The sequence below is a fragment of the Garra rufa genome, chromosome 19 (genome assembly GCF_049309525.1).
Source record: "Garra rufa chromosome 19, GarRuf1.0, whole genome shotgun sequence".
In the NCBI taxonomy this organism is placed as follows: Eukaryota; Metazoa; Chordata; class Actinopteri; order Cypriniformes; family Cyprinidae; genus Garra; species Garra rufa.
The window spans coordinates 7,193,993-7,202,134 of record NC_133379.1 but is presented as its reverse complement, the minus strand read 5'-3'; positions in this window follow the sequence as shown (position 1 = coordinate 7,202,134).

Below are 8,142 nucleotides of genomic sequence, written 5' to 3'. Positions count from 1 at the left end.
CTGGGAAAGAGCTAAATATAGACCGTTATGATAGTATATTAATACTGTAACTTTACAAGCGGTTTGGGTATAAAAACATTACAGACATTTTCAACAGGTTTTAATACATTTTTTTTTTTTGCTAAATTTACACTTTTCAACTTAAATTTTGTTAGAACTACATCAACATCTCATCCTCTGAAGTTTATCAAGACAAGTTTGCTGTGGTTTTTCGGTGTGTTGTTACACTAACAGTCAAAAGTTTTTTTTTTTTTTGTTTTTTTTTAAAGAAGTCTCTTCTGCTCACCAAGCCTGCATTTATTTAATCCAAAGTACAGCAAATAACAGTACAATTTTGAAATACTTTTATTATTTCAAATAGCTATTTTCTATTTGAATATATTTTTAAAAAATTATTTATTCTTGTGATTTCAAAGCTGAATTTTTAGCATAATTACTCCAGTCACATGATCATTTTAATGTTCTGATTTGCTGCTTAAAAAACATTTATTATTATTATGTTTTATTACACGGCTCTTTGGAATGCTTGATTCTGATTGGTCAGTTGAGACATTTGCAGGTTCGTTCTTTTCAAATAATCACCGCTCCAAAGTAATAACGCATAGCCGGTACTACTTGTATGTTTAAAATCATAGACATAATATGTTTAAAATCCCTCCGTGCCAACAAAGATTACCGTTTGGCGCCATCTTGTGACAAACACTGGACAACCACAATTTCGACATTAATCTATTTAAATTGTCTTACTAACGTACATAGTTTGAATGTTAGTCACGTGGTACTATATCCTTTCGCGGAAGGATAAAAATGTTAATTTAAAACAAATATGCCAATAAAAGGTTTCAAATTCATATTCATGTCCAGTTTTTTCCTTATGTGGCAAGTAGCCGTGTAATAAGCGGGATAATGTACAGGCAGCCGGTAGTTATCGCGAAATAAGCCCCTTCAGTGTGATACAAGCATAGGGATACAAGACACACTGTCGGGGCTTATTTCTGCGATAACTACCGGCTGCCTGTACATTATCCCTTACAAAAAGAGCTAGAATTTCTTCAGGTTTCTTTGATAAATAGAAAGTTCAGAGGAACAGCGTTTTCTTTTGTAATGTTATTAATGTCTTTATCAACACTTTTAAACCATTTCAAGCATCCTTGCTAAATAAAACTATTAATTTCTATCACCCTATCACCCCCCACCCCCCTCTAAAATTACTCCAAAATCTCCAAGCTTTTGAATGGTACAGTGTATAATGTAAATAATGGTAATGTTAATAATAATGGAAATGTTTCTTGAACAGCAAATCAGCATATTAGAATGATTTCTAAAATAGCATGTGACACTGAAGACTGGAGTAATGATGCTGAAAATTTAGCTTTGATCACAGGAATAAATTACATTTTAAAATATATTTAAAAAGCAGTTTTTTTTTAAATAGTAAAAATATTTTACAATATTACTGCTTTCGCTGTATTTTGGATTAAATAAATGCAGGCAGATGAGACTTCTTTAAAAAACATTAAAATCTTACTGTTTCAAAAACCTTTGACTGGTAGTGTATAAGGCTGTGGTTGTGTTTCTGCATTTGAGAGCAGCTGGAATCTCTTGGTTAAACCCTCTAAAATGTAAATCATGATTACTCGCCATTTTCATCCAAAGCAATTTACAGTAATTACTGTCCCCTGAGGCAACTTTTATGAACATGGTACCCATTTAATTAAGAAGAACTGTTCTTACCGTAACTTCCATTTCTAGGTCATTCATTCTTAGGATTGAATCAGTAACTTGTATTAGCAGCCATTAGCTTAATCATTAGATTACCACATCTTATAGGCAAAGACAATCTGAACACTTCCTGGTTGTCAAATGTAAGCAGAAAATGTTCATAGTTAATGTAATGAACTACAACTTGAGGAGAACTGACATGCATTTACTAGAAATCACTGAGACATCAACTAATATAGAAAGTGAATACTGTGAATACAAAAAAAATATATTCTATTCTTTCTAAATTAAAGGGATAGTTCATGGAAAAATTTAAATTCTGTTATTAATTAATCAATCACCCTCATGTTGTTCCGAATGCGACCTTCGTTCATCTTCGGAACACAGAGATCATTTTAATGAAATCCAAGAGCTTTCTGACCCTCAATAATGGCAGCAGACTGTCCTGGGAGAGAAGAAATCGTTGAATAACGTTGTTGTTTTTGTTTTCTTTGTGCACATAAAAGTGTTCTCGTAGCTTCATAAAATTCAGGTTGAACCACTGATGCCACATGGACTATTTTATATTTTAACAATGTCCTTACTATCTTTTTCTGCCTTGACCGTGGTAGTACCCTTGCTGTCTATGGAGGGTCAGCTAATTTGTGTTTCGAAGATTAACAAAGGTCTTATGTGTTTGGAACGACATGACAGTTAGTAATTTATGGCAGAATTTCATTTTTGGCTGAACTATCCCTTTAAGTGCATTAAATACATCAGGGTTTCCCAACCTAGGGCTTATAACTTTATGAAAAGTTGATAATTAAATCATAAAAATGTAATTAAATACTTTTAAAATATAAACTAAACAAACACTAAAAAAGGTTAAATATTTTATTTCTTTCCTAACATCAGAGAGCCATCAAGATGTCATTAGAATATCATGTAAATATTTTCAAAGGGGTTCAGGTGACAAAAAAGTTTGGGAATCCTGACATTACATGAACAAACAATAATAAACAAGAAATCAGCAAAACACATGGAAGAAGTCTTTCAGGTTTGTTTGTTTTTTCTCTAGACTTCTAGAATCCATCATTAGTGAAGGTCACTGGATATGATGAAGACAGTATTTCACGCTTATACATTACCAATGTTTAGTACTTTGAATATTTTTTTCATACATGGACTAATTGAGTACTGATTTTGTCCCAGACTTCTGAAGCATTGATTACAAATTTCCAGTATTTACATGATATAATAATACAAGGGAGATTTTCCAAGTGATGCAGATCGAAGCCCATATGTTTTAAAAATATTTGCATTATGGGAAAGTTTCTAGAATTATAAAGAGGAAATTACGCCATTCATGTGTGGAATGGCATGAAAAAGAATTAGTCTTTTTTAGAAATGAATCAAATGGTTGTGGGTCAAACATAAAAAAGGGATCAAGCATAAAAACAATAAGTGTACTGTTGTTGTTTTTTTTAAATATATTAAAAAGTTTTCTCCTTAATAAGTAAGGTAATAACTATTAGTTTTTTTCTTACTCTATTCACCTGCAGTGTCTTGCCTTAAAAGAGAAATAAAATAATTTATGAACATATACAGTGCCTTGCAAAAGTATTCATACCCCTTCATTTTTTTCACGTTTTGTTGCAGCGTTATGTTAAACTACTTTAAATTGCTTTTTTCCACGTCAATCTACATCTCATACACCATAATGGCAAAGCACAAAACAGGTTTGTAACAACTTTGCAAATTTATTAGAAATAAAAAACTGAAAAGATCCCGTTGCATAAGTATTCATACCCTTTTCTGGGACACTCGAAATTTAGCTCAGGAGCATTCATGTTGCTTCTAGATGTTACTACACTTCGAGTGGAGTTAAACTGTGGCAAATTCATTTGAATGAGTATGATTTAGAAAGGCACACACCTCTCAGAAAAGGTCTAACAGCTGAAAATGCATATCAGAGCAAAAAACAAGTCCTGAGGTCAATAACTGCCTGTAGAGCTCAGAGACAGACTTGCATTAAGGCAATGATCTAGGGAAGAGTTCAGAAAAATATCTGCTGCATTGAAGGTTCACAGAAGCATGTAGCCTCCATTATCCATAATGGAGGACGAAAAATTAGGACTCTAGAAAATGTCTGCCAGCCCCCATCCAAGCTGACAGAGCTTGAGAGGTGAAAAGGTGAGGCAAAGAATGGCAGATATTTGCCAAATGCAGATGTGCAAAGCTTGTCACATCATACCCCAAAAAGACTTGAGGCTGTAAAGGTGCTTCAACTATGTACTGAGTTAAGGGTATGAATACTTATGCAATGTACTTATTTCAGTGTTTTATTTTTTTTAAATTTGTAAAATTTTCAAATCTGGTTTTTGCTTTGTCATTATTATGGTGTATGGAGTGTAAATTGATGTGGGGAAAACTAATTTATAGTAGTTTAACATAATGCTGCAACATGTGAAAAAATGAAGGGGTATGAATACTTTTGCAAGGCACTGTATGTGAATAATATGTAATCACAAAAAAGTAACTGAATATGAGCGTTTTGGAACATATAATCTAGTTACACACACACGTAATTTTTACTGACTGTATTACTTTGTACGTAGTAAACTACTACTCAGTGAAGTTTATATAATTTAGCTTGAGCGCAGCTTATCAACACTGAAAAATAAGGAAGACATTTAAAGTCATTTTTTAAATAAATCCTAATATGTTGTTATTTTTGAATAACTGATAATCTGTGGGAAAGTAGCTGTAAATATCCAAACGACAAAAGCAAAGACAGAACCTAAAAGGCTTTAATGAAATTAGCTGTGAGTTTTAGTTTGACGTGATACCTTGATTGACTTTGGCCCTCTGGGGCCTCGGGATCACTGAGGCATGAGAGAGAAAAGCAGCAGGAGGAGTGCAATCAGGATGAAGAAGAGGGCGAAACGTGTGATTCCTGTGAAGAGCAGATCAAGCGAGCGTGAGGTTCAGCAGGGCAGAGTCCACTCATCTCTAACAGGAGGGAGGGAGGGAGGAATGGGGGGGAATGCTGATTCAAGCACGTCTGTTCCTGAGCGCTCACCCTCATCCCCCTCTACCCACTGGGGGTCCCATGAGACGAGGGACAATTAGGATCTATAAAACACCATAAAATCTTTTAGGAGTGAATGAGGCTCTCTAAAACACTAATGCATACAATAAGAAATTCTAATGCACGTATGGTAAAGAAACATTCCAAATACAACACTTTTACATCAAACTGCATTTATCTCTCTCTCTATATGTGTTACATAGGAAGGTAATCAGTGTTAAAATGATGTTTGTGTTGGTTGAAAGATTTGCAGTGTGTTAGTTAAGCAATACCTGATTAACCTGAGTAACCATTTAGCTAAATGTCTGTGTACGGGATGGGAATCCCTGCTGAAATTAAAAAATGGATTTGCCGTAATAGACATTTAAAGTGTCTGGTGCTATGCCAGCATCACATGCTTTTCCTGTAGTTATTCTCCTTCTTACATTTACGGTGCTCGTTTGTCAGATTTTGACCCCTCTCGAGGAGCCATCAAAGTCTCCATAAAAACTCATGAATTCTTTACTGTGTTGTAAAAATGCAGTACAGCATCATAGCTTTTGAATGATATGTGTTATAATGCTATTCGGTGTTCTGTCTGTGCAGTTTACATGAATTGTCAAGTGATTTTTGCAAAGACTTCGAGTGAGGGTCAAAAGTTTGTAGACTGAAATGGACGGCCTTCATTCTAATCATGAAAATTCCAATGAGAATTAGAGTTTACTTGAAGTTAATTTTGATAAAACAGGCTATTAGTCGAAAAAGCAGGAATCCTTGAACATTCTCTGGGAAGGTTACCTAGAAACAACATAGAATATGTTATTAGTCTTTTTATTTAAAGTCAGCTCAGACAAAAAAATAAACTTCTGTCACTATGAAAAATGTTTTAAGAAACATGTTTTTAAGAAGTCAAAAGTTTACATACACCTTGCAGAATCTGCAAAATGTCAATTATTTAAGTAAAGTAAGAGGGATCATACAAAATTCATGTTACTTTTTATTTAGTACTGACCTGAATAAGATGTTTCAAAGAAAAGACATTTACATATTAGTCCACAAAATAAAAAAAATGTTCAATTTATAAAAATGACCCTGTTAAAAAGTTTACATTGATTCTTATTACCGTTTTTACCTGAATGATCCACAGCTGTGTTTTTTTGTTTAGTGATACTTGTGCATAAGTCCCTTGTTTGTCCTGAACAGTTAAACTGCCTGCTGTTTTTCAGGAAAGTCCTTCGGGTTACACAAATTATTTGGCTTTTTAGCATTTTGGTGAATTTGAACCCTTTCCAACAATGACTGTATGATTTTGAGATCCATCTTTTCTCACTGAGGATAACTAAGGCACTCAAATGCAACTATTACAGAAGGTTCAAACACTCACTGATGCTCCAGAAGAAAAACGATGCATTAAGAGCCGGGGCTGAAAACTTTTGAACAGAATGAAGATTATTATTTCTTATTTTGTCTAAATACCATATTTTTCATTTAGTACTGGCCTTCAGAAGCTGCAGAAGATACGTGCATGTTTCCCAGAAGACAAAATCAGTTACATTTCCCCTGATCTTCAAACTGAAAAAGTTTTCCTAATGCATCATTTTTCCTTCTGGAGCATCAGTGAGCATTTGAACCTTCTGTAATAGTTGCATATGAGTCCCTCAGTTGTCCTCAGAGTGAAAAGATGGATCTCAAAATCACACAGTCATTGTTGGAAAGGGTTCAAATACACAAAAATGCTGAAAAACCAAAGAATTTGTGATTTTTCTGAAGAACAGCAGGCAGTTTAACTGTTCAAGACAAACAAGGGATTCATGAACAACTTTCACTAAACAAAATATCATTCAGTATTAATCAAGCATATGTAAACTTTTTAACAGGGTCATTTTTATAAATTCAACTATTATTTTCTCTTGTGGACTATATGTAAATGTCTTATGTGAAAGTTCTTATTCAGGTCAATACTAAATAAAAAATAACATGCATTTTGTATGATCCCTCTTATTTTGCAGATTCTGAAAGGTGTATGTAAACTTTTGACTTCAACTTTAGAATAGATAGAGATTTATTAACTGCAACTAATTCACATTAGTAGTCACAGATTTGCCAAATATAATTACAATTTCACCTACCAATAAAACAATCCATTTAATGCATTTAATGAGTGTGTATTAGTCACACTCTCAAGTTAGGATTCCTCCTTCCAAACTTCAAGTCCTTTCCCCCAGTGTTTGATTTCCTAGTGATCCTGACTGCGTTTGTGAAAGTCAATTTCCTTCTTCCAATAAAGCTATGATGATTGTGTCACTATCTTTGATTACCACCTGATTCCTTCATTCACAGCCTGTACTGTTTTACTCCTATTTTTACTGACACTTAATTCACTGTTGGGATTAGTTTGGATAGATTTCAGTAAGTGTATGTCAGCGGGGGCTTGAGAGCTGCAGTCGGTTCTGGGAGAGTAGCTCCACTCACACTCCTTATTTCCTCTGCGACTGATCTCATTTGCTCCTCTGCCTCCTTAAAGGAAATGAGTCTGATGTCTTTGAGTCACTTTAATTTTGACAAATGCGCAGAGCTTTCAGTGAGTTGTGCTCCACCGTGTGCACTTGCACATTCATCAGACTCAATTTGCTGTATAACGTTCAGACTTTAATTATATTTCTGATCAGTTCTCCCACCCTGAACATGTAAACTAGAAGGACAATAATTAATCTAAAAAAGCACATTTTTAATTAATTTATTTATTTTTACAAAACATCTGCATTTTAAATTCCTGTAAATATTACAGAAAATATAAATAGAAAAATGCAAGGTGTGTGTATTCACACACCTAGGCTGTTTTATAACACAAAACAATCATAATCATGCTCATCATCGTGAAAAGGAAGCTCATGCAGGTTAGATTACTGAGGTTAATGTCTAACAGAGTGATCAACGGAGTCTTTATATGGTGAAACACCTGTGGACACAGTTCTGTCACTGTTCTGTAACATAGACAATAAATGCCTCGAGACCTCACCCCAGAACACCAGCTCTCAACAAAACCGGTGTCATTTTTAGATATAAACTTCTCTCCATCTCTTTCATGCTCTAAGTGTGTGTTTGTGTGTGTACTTGAGTTTATGTGTCCTTTTGAGTCCAAGTCAAGGTCCAGCTTACTGACCGGAACTCATCTTTCTGGTCACTGATTCCCTAGCTAACTATGAAAGTTTTACTAAATGCGTCATTTTAGCATATTCCAGCCATTCTTATAAAACGATGATATATCTGTAATCAAATCAAATCAAATATCCATGAATAGTTGCCTACTGGTCAACTCTGAAGGCTTAGTGACCTTCATAATACCTCTGGGTTTGAACTGCAGGCAAATT